The sequence below is a fragment of the Onychostoma macrolepis genome, chromosome 25 (assembly GCF_012432095.1).
Source record: "Onychostoma macrolepis isolate SWU-2019 chromosome 25, ASM1243209v1, whole genome shotgun sequence".
NCBI classification, from domain to species: domain Eukaryota; kingdom Metazoa; phylum Chordata; class Actinopteri; order Cypriniformes; family Cyprinidae; genus Onychostoma; species Onychostoma macrolepis.
This window is the reverse complement of record NC_081179.1, coordinates 8,374,920-8,398,891: the sequence shown is the minus strand read 5'-3', so window position 1 is coordinate 8,398,891 and position 23,972 is coordinate 8,374,920. Positions and strand designations below refer to the sequence as shown.

Sequence of the window (23,972 nt, the reverse complement as noted above, 5' to 3'; positions counted from 1 at the left end):
GATGATGAACCTGCAACTTCAGAGACACAAATCTCCTCTTCAACCTTTCAGAAAGACAGTGACCGCAAAGGTTTGCTTTGCCAACAAGCACCCAGTGGTCTGTCTGCAATGGTGTACAAAATGACCTCATTTGAAATCCCGTTGAGTGGCAGAGCAATCTAGAGATGTTCACGACCAGGTGAGGGTGACCGAGAAGAGGGACCCGCGTCCTCAGAGAGAGAGAGGAGAGAGACGTCCATTCGCCGAGGGCAGCATCTGAAAGTGTCAGAGGCGTGAGAAGACAATTGCGTCTTTAAGGGTTTCAGACTAAACAGCTTATTTGTATTCCAGCCGTACTGCGCGCCTCCTCACGTGTGACTGAACGAGGAAGGGAGGCTGAGAGTGATGATAGTGAGGAGGGAGGTAAGGAGAGAAAGAGAGAGAGCGAGAGAGAGAGAGAGAGAGAGATGAGCCTAAATGTGATGCAGCAGAATGCTGTAACAGAACAGGCTTTGGTAGATGAGGGAACACGGGCAAGTGCACACTCACACACTGTCGCGCACATGAACACACACGAACACGTTTGCAGAAAAAACAAGAGCGGAGGAAAGCGACGAATGGCATCTTAAGTCCTCAGCGCTTCGGTTTACGGACGTACGGTTGCGAAACCTGTAGTCAAGGTCTTCTCAGTGGCACTTCAAGGAAAGACTTGCGCCAAACAACATGTGGCATCTCTGATTCGTTCCACAGGTGAGGGAGGAGAATCGAGTGAGTCATTACGTTCAGAGAAGATGCGGCCCTGAACTTCTGCCCTCTTAAGGTTGAAAGAAAAGTTCAAATTACATCTGGGTTTGAATAAAAGGAAGCTGTTTTTGCCAAAAAACGGATTTTGGAAGCTGCGGTTTTTTTTGTATCTGTGCACTGAAGTGAAACTACTTTTGTGATAATGTCCTGGGAAACTGCAAGGTCAAACAGGCAATTTTGTGTTATTTGCGAGCGCCGGAGCAGAATGAAATAACTTGAATCCAGCATGTCATTACACTGACTTCATCAGCGGTGAGTAACTTCCTGAAAGACTTTTATGGCATATTTAAATTATTGTGTGATATTTTGGCTCATTTGTGCGCAACAAAAAACTTTAGCATCTGTTTTATTTTAATTTATTTTTTATTATTTGTTTTTTTTATTTTCGATTATTTGATTTGATTTTATTGTTGTTTCATTTGGTCATTCAAGTATTACATGACCGCATTAGACACTTTTATCCAAAGTGATTTACAAGACATATTTCATCAGTATGTGTGCTCCTTTGATATCAGACCCATGACCTTGGTTTTATTAGCACCATTCACTACCAGGAACAGAAACACTTTCAACAGCATTCGAAAACAGGCAATAATAAGAGTCGACTCTTTGTAAGCTCACAAAAGTGTCTCTCAAACTCAGTCATCTAATACATCAAAGACATCATTTCTGTGACAGTATTGGTTAGACTATGAATGACATGTTTATATGACATCTTATATTTGTTGGCTCGTTGACCTCAGAAAGCACTTTGGGCACATTATAAGAAATGGTGATGTACTGTACCAAGAAATCTAGAATATTAGAGAGATTTGAGTTTGTCCTCAAAGTTTCTTGTTTTTTTTTAATGCTCATTTAAACAGACAATTTATTGAAAAACAGCCATATGGTGCATATCTGCAATGCTTTCTGCTTGACCAACAGTGCATTTTATGCAGACCGTTTTATCTGAAATGATACCGCATTCAATAAAACATTTTATAAATGCATTTTCTGGGAATCGAACCCATGACCTTTGTTTGAGCTACAGGGCAAATAACTTCCCAGTATGTGGCAGCTGATCTGAGACGGATATCTGCTGAGCTTGTATGATGAGTCACTTCCTGTGGTGATTGGGGCACAAATGTCCAGGTGGGAATAAAACTCTACAAACTCCGCATTCGTTTGGTCTTCGGGTTTCATCAAGTTTGGAAACTTCTGCAGATTAGCCTCGGGCACTAATTCATATAATCTCAAAAATGCAGTTTTAACAGCTTCAAAAGCAAGACTGTGTTCAGACATCAGAGAGAAGTGAATCTCTTGAGCCCTACCTTCCAAAACACTGTGCAAAATCAATGTCCAATGTCAGTGTTCAGGCCAACCCAAAGTAGCTTTGTCAATTTTGAAAAAAAAAAAAAGTATTTATATATTATATTATATTATATTATATTATATTATATTATATTATATTATATCTCAGATTTTTTTATAATTAGACATAATAACTAAAAATATTGTAATATTTTATAATTGATTTGATTTAATATGTCCTTTTCCCCCTCAGACACAGATCTCAAATCTCACTCGTGAACATTTAAATATGACATTATTGACATGCAACCTGGTGTGATATATCTCAGAAATGTCTTCATATCATTTTATAAAGATTTATAAAATAATAGAAAGTATTTGTTATGTCCTAAATGTTCTTCATATTTTTTTTTCTCTCTGACGCAAACTGTCAATCTCATTCATGTACATTTAAATATGACATTATTGACGTCAAACCTGGTACAGCACATTTTAGAAATGTATTTATATTATTTTATCAAGATTTATAAAATAATGGAAAATAATTATTAAATTAAGAAGTATTTTCTTGATGTCTTTTTATAATATGCTTTGTTTTCTCTCTCTGACGCAGATCTAAAACCTCATTTGTGCACATTCAAATATGACACTATTATTGACGTCTCAGATAAGAGGTTTTTGGAAAAATATGAAGTGAAATGTGTATCGAAGGCATTTTTGAGATGTTATGAATCTCTAGGCGAGGCATCTGTGAGATTAATGGCATCTCAAAGGAAAAATCTTTGACAAAAGTTTCCATTTTCTCGTACTGCTGTCAAAAGCAAGCAATTGAGATATGAATAAGCGTTTTCATTTGTGATTTGTTCTTTGCCTGGAGTTCTAGTTTTCCTCTCAAGGCCTCACAAATTCATTGTATTTGAAATAAAACTGGCAACAATCTTTGACGACAACAAACTAGGCATTTCTAGTCTTGTAACATAAGATTTCTCATTCTCAGACGGGGTTTAACAGTTTCACCCAAAGACAGAGCCGATCTCCTCTTGTCTCCCCGGTGGTCCTCAGAGGAGCGCTGAGACAGTTGTCTTGATTATGTTGTTAGTAGAAGTGCTCATCCCGTCTTAATGCAATTAGGGATGTGACAGCCTTCTCAGTGAGTTATGATGTTCAGTGCACTGCACAGCTCAGTGTATCACAAAACCCATGACACCACTGTGATTGACAGCGTAATAACTGACATTGTTATGAAAATGAATGTTGAGGTAAACTCCTGCTCCTCTGTGTCTATAGTAGATCGCAGACAGGAGGTCGTCAGATGTAATACAGCTCATATTGTGATATTTTTAGCCCCTAGGTGTTGTACAGTAGATATGCAAATAGTGGGTTGGATATATGTATAGAACAACATGCATTTTTTTTCCTTCTGGTATTATATATACTTTTGTCTTTATTTTTATGTATTTATTAATTATTATTTTTAAAAGTAGTGTTTGAATATAATAAAGTGCCTGCCAAGAAAAAACAAACAAACAAAAAAATATGAATAGATATGTGATTAAAAGGTTCTTCACAGAGATGCCATAGAAGACCCATTTTTGGTTCCACAAAGAACCATTCAGTCAAAGGTTATTCAAAGAAGCATCTCTTTCTTACCTTTTTATACTATGAAGAACATTCTTTTGCCACAAAGAAGCTTTTTTTGAAACAGAAAGGCTCTTCAGATGTTTAAGGTTCTTTATGGAACCATTTAGATAAAAAGGTTCTTCTATGACATTGTGAAGCACCTTTATTTTTAAGAGTGTGGTTTCATTGTACATTACTCATGAAGTGATTCTTTGTTTGGAAGTTTTTAAAAATCACAACAATCATCATGAAATGCCAACAATCAATTATTTGTTGGCATTTCACAGGTAAATAAATAAAGAAAACATTATAGATGGCTCAAATGCAATGGTTCACTCAAACATGAAAACCTATTATTTATTCATTCACCCAAATCCATTTTAGACTTTTTGTCTTTTGTGGAAGAGAAAAGGTAACATTTAGAGCTTCAAAGAAATATAAAAATCATGCAAACAACAACAAACCCATAAAAATATTAGAAATGATCAAAATGATTCATGTCATGTGAATCTTGACTGAATCTTAGAAAATCTTGACTGAATCAAACAAAACTGGTCTTTTTTTTAATTTTCTTTTTTTTTTTAACTGAATTAATTGATTTGTTCATTAAAAAAAAATCTCTGATGATTCAGTTCACAAAACTGGTCTTGTTTTGAAAACAGAATCAACTGATTCATTCAAAAAGATCTTTGACAGTTCTTAAAAAGTACAAATCAAAAAATGCTGCTTTCATGAATGCACCAAGAAAGGTAAAAATCATAAATCTTAGTCTATTTTTTCACACAAATATATAATTTGGCTTCAGACTAGTTGAAATATTTGGTATGACTCATATGAATCACTTTTATAATACATTTATGGTGGTTGTTTTCATTCAATTTTATTATATATATATATATGTTGCGGTCCTACTTGCCCCGCTCCGAGCGGGATTCGAACTGCGGTCTCCGGCGTGGGAGGTGGGCGTTCTAACAAGGAGGCTAAAGGCCACGGCCTCTAGTGTCAGTCGCTAGAGCGCCTCTTGAGATCGGGGAGTGAGATTTTACCTGCACAGCACTTACCCACTGGCCTCTGCTACACTCACCCCCTAAACCTCATTCCCATCCGGGTCACGGCACCAATGTTGCGGTTCTACTCGCCCCGCTCCGAGCAGGATTCAAACCACAGTCTCCAGTGTAGGAGGCAGGCGCTCTAACAAGGAGGCTAAAGGCCACCTAACGTCAGTCGCTAGAGCGCCTCTTGAGATCAGGGGAGTGAGGTTTTACCTGCACAGCACTTACCCGCTGGCCTCTGCTACATATAAACAGCTAGGATATTCTTTAACAAATTTAGTTAATTCATTAATTTAAAGAAACAAAGTCTTGGAGCAACATGCAAATTATTAAATAAGAATTTCCATTTTGGGGTGAGCTATCCCTTTAAGTACATTAAAACATCAGTCACACTGGCCTGTTTAATAAAACCCTCCGCCTGGATAGAAGATTTGTCCTTTCTAGGGCAAAGTGTGTACCTGAGACCATCTGTAGCTTGTGTGTTTATGTACAAGTGTGTGTGTGTCCATCTGTGAAATGCACACTTGTCTTATTAGTGTCTCAATGTAACCATATCCCTGTCAAACAGTGACAGCTCTATTTCCAAACCCACCATATTGGCTGATTGAGTCTGTCATTGGTGCATTTGGGGGATGGTGGAGTATATTCTTTTAGTTGCTAAAAAACATGCTATGGTTTCCCAGAGGATAATTTTGTTGCTTAAATGTTGCAGCTTATGAGACTTAATGGAGTTCTTAAAGTAATCCACCCAAAAATGAAAACACTCTCATCATTTATACATGCATATTGCTTTTGTCTGTACAGTGAAAGTCAATAGGACACTGAGGCAATTTTCAAAATACCTTCTTCTGTCATTTGCAAAAGAAAGTCAGTCATATACTGTAGGTTTGAAACCACACAATTTTGGGTTTCAGTTTACATTTTAACCTTTGCTTTCTTTTATTTTGGTGGTTCTTCACTAAATTCCTTAGGAGAAGTAAAGATCCAAATGAAACAATCGCTGATACACAGTACACTTTTAAAATTAAAAGGTCCAAAAAGTGGTTCTAACAGTGATTCCATAGAAGAACCTTTTTTCTTTTTTTTGTTCTTTAAAGAACTTTTCCATGAACAGTTCTTCAAAGAAGCATTGTAAAGAACATAAGTGAAGAACATTTCAATCATCTGAAGAAACATTTTTCACAATAAAGAACTTTTTGTGGTAAGATTCCATTGATATTAGAGGTTCTTCAAGGAACCATCAATGCCAATAAAGAACCTATAATTTTAGAAGTGTAAGAAGGTATAGAGTTATAGCATTAACATGGACATAACTTGGAGGAATTTGATGAGAGATAATCAAGTTCATATTAAAAAGACAAAGTATCTTTTGAGCAAATTCTGAAAGGATTGTTTAGTTTTTTTCTAGGTGGAAGTCTCAGTTTGTTGTCCATTTAATCTAGGAGAAACTACTACAACATTAAAGGGACAGTTCACCCAAAAATAAAAATTTCCCCATGATTTACACTTACGGTTTATGCTTACGCTACACCTTCATCCTACGTCATCTGCTGGAACGGCACTCTTTATAAACTTTATAACGGTTTCATAAAGTTGTAAATATTGATATTTTTGTTAAACACATGCATCACTTTGCTTCAGAAGGCCTTTGTTAACCCCCCAGATCCATGTTGAGCACTTTTTATGATGGATGGATGCACTTTTGTGGGCTTCAAAATCTTGACCCCCATTCACTGCAATTATAAAACTTGGAAGAGCCAGGACATTTTTTTAATATAACTCCAATTGTATTTATCTAAAAGAACAAAGTAATATACACCTAGGATGGCTTGAGAGCAGTGTTGGGTAAGTTACTTTCAAAAAGTAATTAATTACTATTACTAATTACATCATCGATATTGTATTTAAATTCCTTTACTAATTACTCTGTCTGAAAAGTAACTTAGTTACTCAATGAGTATCTTAATTATTCAAATCGCTAATTAGGCTACATCTTAAAATCCCTATAAACCTTATTAGAAATTAAACTCTTTATCCTTTCAATTTGAGTCAAACATAGAATAGTCTAGCCTTTTAGCTTTAAAACAACTGTAATACTTGTAACTGTAATGTAACCTTCTTTGGTTAACAAATAGAAATATTCTAAATAACAAAATATCTGAAAGCAAAAAAGCTTAAGAAAAGTTAAATAATACATTTCAGTTTGGCAAGATGTTCAGGAAAAACCCAACTAGTGAAATCCGTACAGGTTTATGTAAAAATAACACGTTAACTAATGTAGGTAAGAATAAATTACATAATTGATCTTCTCTGCTGAATAAAGCTGTGTCAGATCGCGCTGTTCTTCTGAGGTAAATTCCTCATAGCAGGACTTATTTCAAAAACGATGAAAATTAGACAAATCTTGATTTTTTTTTATATATCTTTTTTTTTGTATCTAGATGAGGGTGTTTGCGCGCTGGTGACTGCATATAATGAGCTCAGATACAGGAGAGACTGCACCTCGCTTTAGTTTCATACAGATTACATAATCAGAGAATATTCGTTTTCGATTTGAATTCGTTAATTTAAAAGTAGACACTTCAAGCTTCATATACGGGAAGGACTGTACCTCGCTTTAGTTTCATACGGATTACATAATCAGAGAATATTCGTATAATATTCATTTTCGATTTGAATTTGTTAATTTAAAAGTAGACACTTCAAGCTTCAGATACGGGAAAGACTGTACCTCCCTTTAGTTTCACACGGATTACATAATCAGAGAATATTCGTTTTCGATTTGAATTCGTTCATTTAAAAGCTTTCTATAGACATGTTTCTCATGTCTCAAATATTCGCTGAGTTTGTGATGCATAGAAAGTTGCTCACGGAGACCTAGACAGCAGAAAGTGCACCCTGTTTGTTTTGTTTATTTTGCAAAAGCACAATGTTTTGTTGGTATTGTCAGTGTACGCAAATAAAAGTAGGCCCTTTTTAGATTCGATTGATTTTAGTCTTATCTGTATCTGAGTATTTAAGGTTTCTCTGTGAATCAGGAAAAACTGAAAGTGAACGTGCTGGTGCGCAGAGGGTTAAAGACGCTGCATTCAATTTTATCTTTAGACGGTAAATTTAGATTTCAAATTTCATACTGATTTTAGAACTGTTGAAATTATTGGTAACACTTTATTTTGATGGTCCCTTTTGAACATTCTGTTTACACTAAGGAATGTTGCAACTACATGTCAACAAACTCTCATAAGAGTATTAGTAGACTGTCTGCTTCATATCTACTAACTCCTTATTGTGTTGGTCTCCCAACAGATATTCTACTGACTATAAGTAACTTTGCAAGAACGTGTCAACTTAATCTAACCCTAACCCTACCAGTCAACTAATACACTACTAACACTCTAATGAGACTTAGTAGAAATGTAGGTCAATATTATAGTCAATAGAATGTGTTAAAGGGACCATCAAAATAAAGTGAAACCAAATTATTTACTGTACTTTATAAGTAGTGAATAAGTAATTTAATTACAGTAACGTGCTTGAGAGTGAATAAATCATGGGGTAATTTTCCTTTTTGGGTGAACTATTCCTTTTAAAGAGATCTCATTTGTGAATTTTCCTACAAGTTCCTTACTTTTGATTGTATGTTAATAAGAAATGTTGCATATCTTTGTACAGCCAAGAAGTTGAGAGAAGTGAAAAAACATTGAGTAATAACTCAGAAAATGATTTATAAGTCGTTCCCTAAAAGTTGACATTAATCTAAAACCAACCATTATTCAATACACGCTGTAAATGAAAATGAAATATTAGCAATGTGTATTGGCTTTTCCTTGCATACAGCTTTCAAACAAATCAGTTAAAACACTTGCTAGAAATAAACAACTACGGCTCATAATTAAAGCAAATCCACACGCCCGGCAGGAAGGGATGAAAATAATTGTTTTTCCATGCAGTTGCAGATGCCCAGGGGGGTCAGATTAAAAATGCCTTCAGGCTGCTTCATAAACTACCCTCCCTGATGCCTTTGGAGATCTGCCTTTTAAAGTAATGACATCAAAACATGCTCTTTTGCTGGGAGTATCTCTCTTCCTCAAAGACCCGAGACATTGGGCGCCTAGCATCTCTTAATTGGAACTGATTAAAATTTTCAATGTTGTTCACTCCATCCTGCACTGTTTGCAGTTCTTTCCCGGCCTTCTCCGACCCTTATTGCCCTTTGATGAGCGAATAGTGTGTTTTTACATTCCTTTTTAACGCTACTGTTTACTGTATGTGGCATGCTCAAATTTTTCTCAGGTCAAACAGCAATGTCTTTGAACTTGTGTTTGTTTTTACTTTGGGAGACCAGAAGAAATGTAAAAATTATACACCATCACTGTTTTAAAATAATCTATTGATATTTTGTATTTTTTTTAGATACTAGTATCTATATCACTGAGATACTAGTTTTTGTTAATATTTTGAATTCAATTTTATTTTTATATTTTCTGCTTTCAAGTTAATTAATTTCAAGTTAAAGTTTTAATAATTGTGCTATCTTTTGACTTTTTAAATTAGTCTGTATGTCTTATATATATATATAATTATTATTATTACTTTTTAAATTCCAGTTTTACTTATTTTAGTACATCAAGTTAACTAAATTAAATTGAGAAATGTTGCAATGGAAACTAGCTGAAATAGAATAGTTTTATTTTATTTTTTATTTTTTTGGTTAACATTTATTTTAACATTTAGTTTTGGTTAACATTTATTTCAAGTAACAAACATTTTTTTTTATTTTTTTTTTTTTTGAGATACTATCTATCTATCTATCTATCTATCTATCTATCTATCTATCTATCTATCTATCTATCTATCTATCTATCTATCTATCTATCTATCAGTACACCAAGTTAAACTAAATTAAAATGAAATGTTGCTTGGAAAGTAGCTGAAGTAAAATAGGTTGTTAATAAAATATTTGCAAGAAATACTTTTAAAATGTTTTACATTTTATTTTATTTCAGTTCACATTTATTTTATTTTAAAGTAATTAAATTGTAAATTCGTTTTAGTTTTAACAATATTACAGTTTTTTCTGTCGCTTTGGTGCATTTCTCGAATCATCCTAAATATTTGCAAAGTAGTATATGCATTTCTCAAAACAATTTATACAAACAGCACCCCACAATGGATTTCCTGCAAAAGCCTGTAACTTACTCAAAATCTTTAGTTCATCTCTCAAAAGTAAGTAGGTATGTCAATGAACATATCAGTGCAATCAGAGTGAAAAGTCCTTGTGTCATTGTTCACAAATAAGAAATGCTTAGTCATGTTGTCAATATAACAGTGCACTCTCTTAGTATTACCTGATGTAAACTATGGCAACAGTTTTGATGACAGTTTCTGTATTGAAATGCAGAAGGCTGCGCTTCTTATGTATGCCATACATCCTTTCAAAAGTACACATTTACACATTACTGTATGTAGGATATTGATTGAAAGAGACTGTTTCAAAATGTTTGAATAATTGAGGATATTTATCTGCACCCTTCAGCCATTGTAAGGCCATGATTGACAACATAGTCCACAACAGTGGCCCTTATTTCATCTGATATGCGCCTATGTCCTTGGCCTCTTCCTCTGTTTTGCCTCTGTATCCTTCCACCATGCATATTTACTCCTCTTCTTCCTCTCGGCTGTTGACCCTGATCATTTTCTGGATGTTCATCCATCTACATAATATGTAACTCTTGTGTTGTCCTCTGTCTATATATGCTTTCCAACTGAAGATTCCTGAGATGCACCTTTGAGCTATTTCAGAGAACTGGTTTATAATTGGTTGATCTATATTCTCCTCATTAGTGAAAGTAAAGATTCACTTGCACAATTCATGGCAAATTTACAAAAAGTCTAATAGAGATGTGTAGAAAATATGCTTGACCATTTTGCATTTAATGACTTATACGATGAACTAATAACTAGATGTTTTGAGGGGTAAGACTACAGCACAGATAACTGTATAATACATTTTGAGCAACATGATATTAGCAACTGAAAATGTAGGAAACCGCAGACAAATGTACATAATCAGTTGCATGAATGTACCAAAGCAATAGCAATTTGTTCAAAAGAATGAGAAACTGCCTTTCTGATGTGCACAAGTGACTAGATGATGTGGAGGTTGAACAAGTAGTTTTGAGAATTTCATTTCTGATCTGAGAAATGCACCAAAGCGACCTTTTCCGAAGCATGAATTTATTTATTTATTTTTAACACGACTGTCTAGTGTTCACTGCATTTGTCAAGCTCAACTCTGTTATCAAAATTGAACTTACAAGTAATTTACTTTAATTTGCGTGAAATGTCAGTTTATCGAAACCTATAAGCCAACTTAATGTAGGCGCAATTTGCATTATTAATCTTTTATTAAAGATTATTGTTTTTGTCCAATTTTTGGTCAGTGTGTTTTCATGTTTAATGAGATTTTCAGGCTGTAATTGGGAGCATCTTGGCAGCAGCCATGTTGAGTGTCACCGTAATGTGAAGGTCGTAAATGTATTGTGCTAACAGATTTCCTACAATTACATAACGTGATAAACAGAGAGCTTCCTCAGCACTACCGTATGGGCTAATGGAACCTCCCTTTTCCTCATATCAGATCACAGAACTTGCGGTAAAGTGCTGATTGTGCATTTGTGGGGCTGTAGGGAGATTTACATGCTGGTGCGCTGAAGCCTGTCGCTGTCATACCCATTAACATCACATCTCTCTGCCCAGGCCTTGTGTATTAGCCAGAGGAACGATTTTAACATAGTTTGTGTTGTTTCCCTATAGTAATAGTTCAGATTATCATGCATGGTTATGCCTTAGATATCACTGCTGTAAACAGCACATTTTCCATCTGGGCAGTTGGTGTTTTGATTAGAAATGAAATAGATTCCTTTAGGGTAAGTGTTGACCAAGACTTCAGGAGCATAAGTCATCATAGATTTATGAGGAAAAATGATCAGAAAATACATCAGTGTTGGAGCCGAGCTCTATGCAATGAATTAAAAATGAATTTGGGCTTAAAAGTCCAGATGAAATAAAAAAGTGACCCTTTTACTTTCATAATGTACATTTTTTGTGAATTATTCATCGGTGCATGTTAATACAAAGAATGAGAAAAAAACAAGCAAACAAAAAACATCATGAATTGTACAGTTAAGCATTGATTTAGCTATAGATTACATGCAGTTTGAGTCTATTCTGATATGTAACGCCTACTTTTCATCATCAAATTAATTCTGATGGAATTGATGGTTAAAATCCCACCTCATTTTTATTTTATTTTTTTTCTAATTGATAATCCAGTCTCACTCATAAAAATGTCACATTCTTGAAGGGGAAAAAGAATGGACGCTTATTCTGTAATAAACAAATAAATTAAATTAAATTAAATTAAATTTTTAAAAAAGAAAAAAAAAGAAAAGACTTTTTATTTCACAATTATGATTTTTTTTTTTCCCTCAGGCTGCATGTTTAAGGACGTTTTATGTCACTATTAAGATTTTTTTCCTCAGGATGCATGTTTAAGCTATAGCTATATATTCTGAGTTTATATCTCTTTTAAAAACTTCTCAGAATTTTGAGGGGAAAAAAAGAGTCAGAAATGTGAGACATGAATGTAAGATGATTGCCAAAAAAAAAAGTGATATATAAATTCATAAACTGCATAAATGCAAGAAAAAATGTCAGAATTATGAGTATAAACTCAGAATTGTGAGAAAAAGTCAGAGTTATGATATAAACTCAGAACTGCAAGAAAAAAGTCTGAACTGTGAGATATAAATGTAGAACAGTAAGGAAAAAAAGGTCCAAAATGTGAGATATAATTTTATGTATTTATAATCAATTAAAAAAAATTATGTATTTAATAAATATACATATATACGTATTGCCTTTATAAATGTAAATTAATGGAACATTTCTTTGATTCAAGATGTTTCTCAGACTGATCAAAAGAGTGGTTATTGTTGTACAAACAGTATCTTAGAGAGAAAGGCAAAAATGTTTGATTTTGCATTTGTCACTTTTCATTTGCTCTCTATGCTAAAATGCATTTAAGAATATCGAACAAGTCTGGCTTGATATCATCAGACTGACAAATTATTATGAAAACAAAAAGACAACTCTAGAGTCTCATATTTAATTTATATCCCTCTTTCTTTCTCTGATTTAATACTATTTTATGTTACTGGTAAAACAGTACTTTGAAAAATGTATTTGACAGAAGGAGTTTGATGATGACCTTTAGTACCAAGTTGAATGTGATAATGAGGTTCTTACAGAGATGTGCAAACAACGTCATAAGAATGTTTTTTTTTTTTTGCAATATTATATTAAAAATATAGGCCTTGTGGGAACAAGCATTATCACAATCTTTTTGCAGCTTAAAAAACTTTTTACAAAGTAAACCCACTCTGCTTTCCATAATGTCAATAAAAGTAGGAAAAGGTCCAACAAATTAAGCTAAAAAAAGGCATATCCTAAAGGTTTTCTATCTGTATCCTGGAATCAAAGCAGTGTTGCATTACCTCAGTTGAGAGTCAATACATTAGGATGCTGTAATTTGTTTAAGAATCTAACAAACCGAATAACGTGCTGCTGCAACACGATCTTGACAAACCCGGTATCCGGTACATCTGTTAATCAGAAGTTTGTTTAATGCCATGAAGCGTAACGCAGCATGAAGAGTTGGAACAGATTGAAACAGAGAAGGAGAAACTCTCAGCGCTGATGTATCTGGCAGACAGGGCCGTGATTATTAAGGAACACCTGTTCAGCAAGCCAGGGCAGGTCTTGCAGACTGAACACGGGCTAATGAAGGTCTCCTCTGGTTAATTGTGTAAACTATAAATAGAGGAAGAAGATGGTGCCGAACACGGGCGTGATCCCCCAGTGTCAGGTCTGGGACTGTTGAGGTCAGATCTCCCCCTCGGATCGGGATCACGTCTGTGACCCTTGCATGTGTGTGTGTGTGTACAGAGCAGCATTAAATTGCTGGTCTTTAATTATTCGAGGGGCCGTTAGAATAAACTGTATTTTGCGAGGTATGACCAAGACTAAAGATTGTGATAAATGCCCATAGCTAATAACCAAAAGCAATGTTGGAAATAATTTCTGTTCTGTTCTTTTTGGAATTTCTATCTAAATTCTGAATGGAGTTTTAGTCAGAATATGCAAATTTTACATTGATAATAAACATTAATTTTGTAATATTAAGGTTATATTATTTTAGGTTGCTAAGTTGTTTTGCAACAACTTTTTACAACTATATCACTTGGTGGAATTATATAATAATATTTATATTGATGATGATGATGATAATATGATTAAACTTATTGAATTTACTGAATATTAGGATTTGCAGACTTCTTGTTCCTAATGGAATTTAAACATACATTTTGATTAGAGTTTGAAAGTTAAATATATTACATAAAAAACAAGTCATTTTTTATAATATTATTTTATAATTACATTTAAAATAGATATATTTACTAATTTTATAATTAATATTTTATATAATGTTGCATTTTTAGCTACCATTTCTCTGCACAGTAAAAATGATTTATTGAAAGATAATTGAAGTACATTTTACAAAAAACACAATTTCATTTTTTTCTACTTCAAAATTTCTCATTTAATTCAATGGGTTTCTTTGTAATTATTTGTGAAATGTACTGGTGAAAATAGTTTCTACACCAATTTCTTTTATTTTTTATTTTCTTCAGTGACTTGGTAATAATATTCATTCATTCATTTTAAATGTAACTATTTAGCATTAGCATTTTTTTAAATCATATTTCCAACTTTTTATAAAACCATAATCCACTTGAGGCTGTACATTACAGCTATTTTATGCACTTGGTTAAAGTCATAAACCTTTTACACATAAAATCACTGTGCAAAGCAAAGCCTTATTGTATTTATTTATTTATTTATTTATATGTTTTTTTTTGTTGTTGTTGTTTTTTTGGCTTAAATTACTAAATGTATTTATAACAAGAACCCATTGTAAATGTATAAGTAACCTTTAAAAACCAAGGTATATAAAATAGTTTGCTCTTGTATGCTGGATCACAAAGCAAACAAATAAATCAGTGAAAAAAGTAAATGAGAAATGAATGCAACCGTAAATGAATAAATATTTGAACTGTCTCTGCAGTCTCCAGGAGACCTTTCAGGCAATAATTGAATAGTCGGTGGAAAAACGGCGCTTTCCACCTTGAAAAGAAATCACACTACAGCCGTCAAAGATTGAAAATTTTCCCTCTCCAAAATGACACTGCCTATCTTTATGATGAGGCCTTACTTCCTCATGAAAAAAAAAAAAAAAAATATATATATATATATATATATATATATATATTGACTTCAGATGGCATATATATAGTCCTTTTTTCATGTTCGCTCACTTTTTATCTGTACGGGCACAGAGGCTTTGGCCTTTGCAGACCGCGGTGGGTTTGTGAGTTTGCGGTTAAAACACTCTAAAGTGGCAGAGGTTTCAATCGATAGGACTCACTCCAGACCTCATGCAATCAGTGACCTGGACAAAATACTGCTGACCCCTGAGATTCCAAAACAAAAACAGGAGAAAAACAATAACAGGTGCGAGAGAAAGCAAGCAACTGAGGACACTATTCTTGGAAGCGCAATTATACGGAGGTCCTGTTATCTGCGTCCGGTAAAGGTTGTCTTATGGGTTGATTTGTTAAAATTCATAATTACCTTGTCTGCCACGAAACAATTAAGAATTCACAATGCGTCAATTATATGAAACAAGTAAAGTTGACAAACAGGAGATTATGTGTCAAGATTTTGAGGCCGCGAGCAATTGCCCTATGTCACGTCCAATTATATCTGTTATTGTTTACCGAGTCTGTGCCAATTACGACTCGGGATAACTCTATCTGTGCTTAGCCGAGTCTTTTTCCATATCCTGATATTCTTTTAGACGCAGCGGGCTTGATTCATTATTTGTTTATTTCTTGAAAGTGAATAAATAAGCAAACTGTTGGTTGTTATTGCGAGCACAAAAACGCAGCAAAGCGAAATGCATTGACGTTACATGGGAGGCTGTTAAAGGCGGGAGATACGGGAAAACACTCTCGCCCCCCTTCAGAGGGAATTATTTATGTCAGGCTACATGAGCGAATGCTCCCTGCCAAGTGAGCCCCAAAACTTCCCTTTTTCATCTTAAAATTCAGACCAGCAGCTCTTGACAAACCAAGTATTCCTCTGTTGTTATTTTGATTTCCGGAGAGCTTTTATGAAAGCATAAACAGTGTATCCTTTAAAACTACCGAACCATAAACGTTTTATGGTGCCTTGACAAGTCGTATTAAACTCTTGCTCACTGATGCCTGGTTAATTAGAGAAAAAAAAGTGAAGCTGCTTTAAGTTACTCGTAAGTTCAGCGGTTCTTAGTAATGTAAATGCGTTAAACTTACAATAATGTGATAAACAGTCGTGTTTTTTTCAGTTGGCCTATCACGCAAGTACTTAGTTTTTTCATATACGTGTACATTTATGGAAACTAGTGTCTTGATATTGGTATTTATAATGAAAAACAGTGTTTACTACCTGGATGGGAGGCTGTTCACAGATTATCCTGGGTTCAATACAAGTTAACCTCAGTCAACAAAATTTGTGGCATAATGTTGATTAGCGAAAAAAAGTTATTTTTGACTAGTCTCTTTGATTTTCTTTATTAAAAGCTAAAAATAAGGTTATAGAGAAGGATTTATAACGGAAGTGAATGGGGCCAATTTTTGGAGTATTTAAAAACAGAAAAAATAAGTTTATAAATTTATAAAGCGCGATTGATTTAAGTCTACTTTTATTTAAGTTGTAAATCTTTTAAAATATTTCACAGTTTATTTAGAATTCGTGGAGTTAAGTGGCGACAAAGTAGTCAAATTAAATATAACTTTACAGAGAAAATTATTGGGACTAGATTTTTTGATATTGAATTGAAGATATTTATGTATTACCTTAATGATAAAGATTTTTTTTTTTTTAGCTATTATGTCTTACATTATAAGTGCATGATAAAAATATGTGAATACAAGTTAATATTCCTTTTATCTGCTCATTGTTTATAACTATCTTTATTTGTGTGCGTTTTTATGATTTGGTGGTGGGTACTAATAACTAGAATTTTTATAACTATAATTTCCTATTTATTCTAAATGAATAAAAAAGTCAGAAATACTGGAGGGAAATTAAGTCCTTATAAAATAAATGTTTATTATATAATACAATTTGAAATGAATTGATTGGATAGACAAAGTATAAAATAAAATAAGTTGGTAACACTTTAGAATAGGGAACACTTATTTACTATTAACTACGACTTTTCCCTCAATAAATGACTAATTTGCTGCTTATTAATAGTTAGTAAGGTAGTTGTTAAGTTTAGGTATTGGGTAGGATTAGGGATGTAGAATAAGGTCATGTAGAATAAGGCATTAATTTGTCCTTAATTACTACTAATAAATGGAAAATAGTCTAGTAATATGCATGCTAATAAGCAACTAGTTACGATAACCTAAAATAAAGTGTTGCCAATAAGTTAAATGTATATTGTTTACTATTGAAACAGTGAGTTTTTTAATGTTTTTTCAACATATTTTAAGTGTATAACATCACTTCCATTGTAAGTACCTCACTGTAACCCTGCTTTTATCAAAAATAATGAATTAATTTTTTGTGGTAATCAACATTCCACGTATTGAGTTTGACTTGTACTTACTAAAAGTCTCGTTGTGACCCTGTCCCCAACATTTCCCAATGGCCTTTATCAATGGTCATCTTTTTTGGCTCCATCAGTCTGTTCTCTTCCCTGTTGAACCATGAATCCAAGCAGCAAGGCTTTCTCTGAAACTACGTTGTAGAAAAGTATGACATGTTGTTGCAAACCCCACAAATCATGTTCACATAACTGTTTGTAAACTTACAACACCTTAGAGATTGTTAGCAAGGTCAGCGACAAATCTGCCATTAGATTAGCAGCAAAAACCAGACCAAGCGTGGCAAGAAATTTTAGACATCATACTGAACGAACCGTAAAAATGGATACCTTAAGTGATATTTCGTACAAGGCCGTGAAATACTCTCTCTTGGGCAATCGGGAACAAGCAACCTTGTGTTTACTTCCTGAAGCATAAGACATTTGTGTTTACTAGCACTAGCGGTGAGAAATATCATAGCTAGACAACTTGATTCATCATTTTCTTCATGTGTAAGGAGCTCTGGCTAAATAGTGTAGCAGAAAACAAGGTTTTGAGGTATGATAAACATTAATTTTCTTAGTTTTTACACCAACACTTGCTAAGCAATTATGTGTGGTGGCAGTTAAATGTGATACCTTGAGTTGTCCCATGTTCTTCGAACCCCACAAGAGCCACTGAGGAGCTACGTTGACTTTTTTTGAAAGTCTGAAGATGTTGGAGCTTCCAGAGGACGCATTTGAAAGGGATATTGCGATACTGTCCAGAGAATGAACAAGATGGACATCACAAATGCTGAAGAGTTGGTCAAAGCTTTTAATCCAGTGTCTGAACAGACGAATTCCACATTGGCTGTCACTGCTTCATTTCCTGTCCGGTTCCTTCATGACATCCTGGTGACTCATCAGCGGTGAAAGCCATCAAAAGGACCATCAATCAGGATTTACGGAAGCAGTATGACATTGGCTTGGAAAAGAACAGTCTGTACACAGCCGCTGGGTTCGAAAACTTCTTGTTTCTATTGGAAATACAGTAGATGGATTCTGTAAGCGCACTCATATTTTCAGTACAAGTGATTATTAGAAGGTCAATATAAAGAAATTAAATAATAAAAAAAAGGTAAAAACAATAATAATAATAATAATATCCAAAAGAAATGTAAGTCATTCTTACTGGAATTTTAAACTAATTTCAGATTGGAATTACAATGCATATTTTATATTAATAATATAATAATTTTTTATAATTATATTTATTTTACTTAATTTTATAATTTAAATTTTATATTAGGTTGCCACGTTGTTTATTTTTCCAACTGAATCGCTTGATGGAATATTCTTTTTAATATTATTAAGTTGAATTTTTTTTGGGTTTGGGTTCGAAAACTTTATGTTTCTATGCTCCCAGTGGAAATTCTGTAAGCACACTCATATTTCCATTGCAAGTGATTGTTAGAAGGTCAACTGGACAAAAAAATAAATAAATACACATTTAAAATAACCAAAAGCAATGTGGGAATTCTTTCTTATTGGAGTTTTAACCTAAATTCTTTTTAGAATTAAATGAATTATAATGCATATATTATATTATATTATATTATATTATATTATATTATATTGAATATACACACACTTACAATTTAAAAATGTTTAAATGCATTCTTTGCACATTAGGGTTTAAAAACGTCCCAGGTTACGTATGTAACCATGGTTTCCGGAGGGAACGACATGCTGCGTCGGAAAATGCTATGGGATTTTCTGACGCAGCTCGAGTTCCTGAAGGGGAACTAGTTTCTACTGGCAATACAAGTGATGAATTCTGTAAGTGCACTCATACTTTCATTACAAGTGATTATTAAAAGTGAAATTAAGCTAAAAAATATTATATTAAAGAACCATTTAAATAACTACGATACCAAGTTGTTGACAATTTATTCCTTTATAGTTATTACAAAACAACTCTGTTTTGATTACCTCTGAAATTAATTTGACACTTATTAAAAGTTGTTTTCATTCATTACAGGCTGTTCAGGGAGGTACTGAAATGTAAAAAAGAATATTAGGATTTATTATTAAATGTATTTATCTTCACTCCCAAAAAGTTTTCAGTGAAATGTATCTGAGATGCCTGTCAACTAAGCATATTTTAAGAGCTCCTGTTTGTCTCATGTCTTTTACCGCAGTCTCCTGAGAGAAAAGTGAATGAATAATTGCAACATGACAGTACTCAATTGGAATACTTGATGTATCACTAAACATAATTAATATCGTATCACCAGGTACCTGCCACTTCTCACTCCTACTGAGCTGTGGAGATTATTGAAGGGCAAATGCGCATGTGTATGTGTGCACTCACAAGATGAAGTTAAAGGCTTGACTAATAATGCTCTAATCTGTACCCATTTCCACACCGAATTTGCAGAGCAGGGTGTCCTTAGGGGAGTTCGAGCTCTCTGAGCCAGAAATGGCGTCCCACTGCGCTGAATGAAAGGTAGGACTAATAAGAAAAGGACAGGCAGTGCTTCTCGCAGTCTTTGGTTATCTAACAGCGTCTCTCTTGAATAAACCACACCTCCTTGACCTTCCTTCGAATGAAATAAGCACACAAAATAAGTGCTGTTTCATGAGACAACTTCAGAATGAAACTGTCAAATCCATTTATTATTGACTTACATGCTAAAAAAGAGCATTTTTAGTTAATAAGCAGTTACCTTAAGCAGTTACCAAAAAGTTGTCCATATGAAGGTAAAGCAGAATTAAAGGGTTAGTTCCCCCAAAAAGGAAAATTAGCCTCTGTTTTACTCACCCTCGAGGCATCCTAGGTGTATATGACTTTCTTCTTTCAGACGAATCCAGTCAGAGTTTTATAAAAAATTCTCCTGGATATTCCAAGCGCTATCATTGCAGTGGGTGGGTGTTTCTGTTCAACAGTCCAAAAATCGTCAAATAAAGCGCACGCATCCATAATAAAATGTGCCTCACGCGACTCCGGGACAGGAATAAAGGCCTCCTGTAGCGAATCCATGCGTTTTTGTAAGAAAAATATCCATATTTCAAACGTAATAAACTTCTCTCTCACTTCATCTAACTGTGGTACACGGAAGTCGTTCCGGCGGATGATGCAGGACGTCGGCGTTGCGTGATTAGTGACGAACACAGAGAGAGAACAAAACAAAACGCAGAGGATTTGTAAAGAAAAATGTCAAAAACTTTGCTCCCTTTGCTCCTGTGAACAAACTCGCAAGACTAGCATATCTCAGAGGCACGCGTGTGACGCATACATCTTACGTCATCCTCCGGAACGCCGTCCACGTACGACAGTCAGCAGAAGTGAGAAAAAAAGTGTTTATTACGTTTGAAATATGAATATTTTCCTTACAAAAATGCATGATTTTGCTACAGGAGGCCTTTATTCACCCCCCGGAGCCGTGTGAGGCACATTTTATTATGGATGCGCACACTTTATTTAACGTCTTTTGGACTGTTCAACAGAAACACCTGCCCAATGCAATGATAGCGCTTGGAATAGCCAGGACAATTTTTAATATATCTCCGATTGGATTCATCTGAAAGAAGAAAGTCATATACACCAGGGTGAGTAAAACAGGCTGATTTTAATTTGTGGGTGAACTAACCCTTTAACCGTTACACTTCTCCAAGCAACACACGCTTGTTCCTGAATGAATCCTTGTTTTGAACAAATTGGTTAGTAAATGATTCGTTGACTCGCTCATACAGACAGCTGCTTGTTCTGTTTCTGAACAAATTATTGGTGTTATCGGTTGAATGAATGGTTAAAGAATCGCTCTCTTTTGATTATTTTTCGTAGTGCAATGATTCTAAATGAATCATTTGAGTGACTGATTAAACGGTTTAATGATTTGCTAACTTTTTGATATGCAATTCACTCATTTTGATTCATTAGGTGAAACGTTAAAGGATATAACTCACTTTTGATTTGTCTCTTATCAGAGTTTTGAATGACTCATTTGAGTGAATGCCTAAGACTGGCTCACTTTTGATTTGTTTCTTAATGAATCGGTGTTTCTGAATGCATAGGATGAGTGAATGATTCAGTAGCTCTCTATTAAAGAAGCGTTGCTTGCAAAATCGCATACTCTCTGAGTATGTACTTCTAGTACTATTCTAGTCAACTAGAATAGTCCTAGAAGTACATACTCATACTGTTCTATACAGTATGAATATAATCTGGACGTACATTACAAGTGTTCATTGGATGTGCACTTAAGTAATTAGTCATCCGGATACTTTTTGCCTTTTTTAAATGAATTCTGTGAATTCCGATACACTACTCTTTTCACATACTGTTTTTTGCCTACTATATACAAAGCCTCACTGTCCAGTTTTGCTTGTGGTTACAACAAAGAGATAAAGCCATGAAAACTGTACAGTGTATTGGCAGAAAAGCCTTTGACACAGCAAAAATGATGGTGCCTCCATGTTAAGTTGCTATGGGAGAAGAAATCAGTACTCTTGACAGGATCTCTTTTTCTCCTCACGAGTGCCTAACAAGGCCTCAGCCGTTATTCCCAGCAGGAAGACGTCACATAAAGAGCGGTGGGGATCAATAGAGCTGAGTGTTTAATATTCTCCACATAAATTATAGCAGTGCCGAGGGACTGCGGATGCTCTTGTCTGAGTGCGGAGTGAGAGAAGGGACGATGAAATCAATTAGAATTCAAGAATGCCCTCGTCCGAGCCACTTTTTTGTAGAATCAGTGATAAGATTTAAAGTCAAGTTGTATCCTGCTGGATGGGAAAGTGTGAAGCAAATGACTGATAACAGGAAGGAGTGATTTTATACCTTGAAACTTTGTTGTAGTAAAGCAGAGTGTGATTTAAAAGGGTTATGACTCCCAGGATTAAAGCAAAAAAACCCATTTAAAGTTTGTAGAATGCCATAGCCGTGCAACAATTTTGTTTGTGTTGCAAAGCATCATGGGCATTTTTTTCCACCGTCTTGCATAAGTTTAGTGTATTAAATAGAGCGCTTTTGTGAAAAGTGTTGTGGGTAAACCAATTCTGAAGATTCTGATTCTAACAATTCTAATATTAAAATATATAAAGTAATAAAATCAACTTAAAGAGTACAATTTTATATTTATTTACATTTCATCACATTACTGGTCTTTTCATTTTATGTTTTCGAGACTATTTAAGGGTTGTTTTTGCATTTTGAATAATCAACAAAAATGTACCGATTGCCAAACAGTCAGGAACACATTTTTCACAATTATAATTTGTTTATTCAAAAATCATAGCTTTGGGAATAACAGTGAAATTTTCCCATAGCTTCTGCCCTGTAACAACAAAAGTTGATTACAAATCTGACACTTGCAGATGTGAGAGGCAAACCTCCACAGACCGAGTCTGAAAATGACCTCTATAAATCCCATCATTATATTTTCAGATAAAATATAAGCTCCACCCGAATGCCAAAACTGATCCCTCAATATTTAATTCACACCGAGGCACCAGTTTTATTTTGACACACCAATAATGTGTTATGTCGATAAAAGCCATCTTCTTTTGCAAGTATGGCATGATATCTAATTGGCTCCAAACAGAATTCCCAGCTGGTTTTTACTTCAGTTCTGTTCTTCATAGTGGCTCGTCTCCAACCTCTCTTATTTTTTAATAAAACGCTCTTTCCCATGGGCACCTCTTTGCCTGGCAGTAGTCTTTATTTCTTGCCGGCTTTTCAACCTGCCAAGCTGTAGGGGATTCGGCCCTTGGGACGATCCTGATCTCCACATGCACGTCTCCACTTACATGATGGTCCCCAGAGCTCTTCCATGACATTCATCACGTCCTCTTCAAGAAATTAGTGTTTTATTGTGTTTTGTAAAGCGACTGGGCAAATCATTTCACTGTAAACACTCACCCAAGGTATTAATGATGTCAAATAAATGTCATTAACAAAAAACAGAAAGCCGCTGGCATTTTGTTGGAAACTTGATTGGCTATATATTATGTGAATTGATCACAGAGGTATTTACTATTATTATATCAAAACTCTGTAGTTTTTTTTTTTTTTTTTTTTTGCTCAACGTGTATAATTATCACAGTACTTTGTTATTGTTTGCTTAAAAAGTAATATAAACATATTTAATATTCAAATATTTTAAAAAATAAAATGTAAACTTGTACTACTAATAGTAATTATTTCTTTTTATATTTATTACAAAGGGATTTAAGGCACACTCATTAAGTACTGTTTTAATTATTTTATATATTATGTAAAAGGGTATATATAAAATAACAAATAATAATAATTTGGTCCTCGAAAAAAAAAAAATAGCATATATGCTGATCAAGTAATAAATAATAAATATGAATAAATACTACATAAATGATAAAATATATTTTTTACATTTTCATTTTTAAATGAAATAATAAATAATTGTTTTATTATTTATTTATTAAATTATACAGTATTTAAGTAGTTT

General features: G+C 34.1%; 1 protein-coding gene across 2 annotated transcripts in view; it reads left to right on the top strand.

Moving 5' to 3' along the window:
- The first annotated feature begins 474 nt into the window (after positions 1-474).
- Positions 475-23,972, top strand: part of lrrc4ca (leucine rich repeat containing 4C, genome duplicate a) — a 247,943-nt gene continuing 224,445 nt past the window's right edge. For both annotated transcript variants that reach the window (XM_058767438.1, XM_058767435.1), the window contains exon 1: positions 475-1,035. The gene's annotated coding sequence lies outside the window, so the exon portion shown is untranslated. The remainder of the gene's footprint in view (positions 1,036-23,972) is intronic.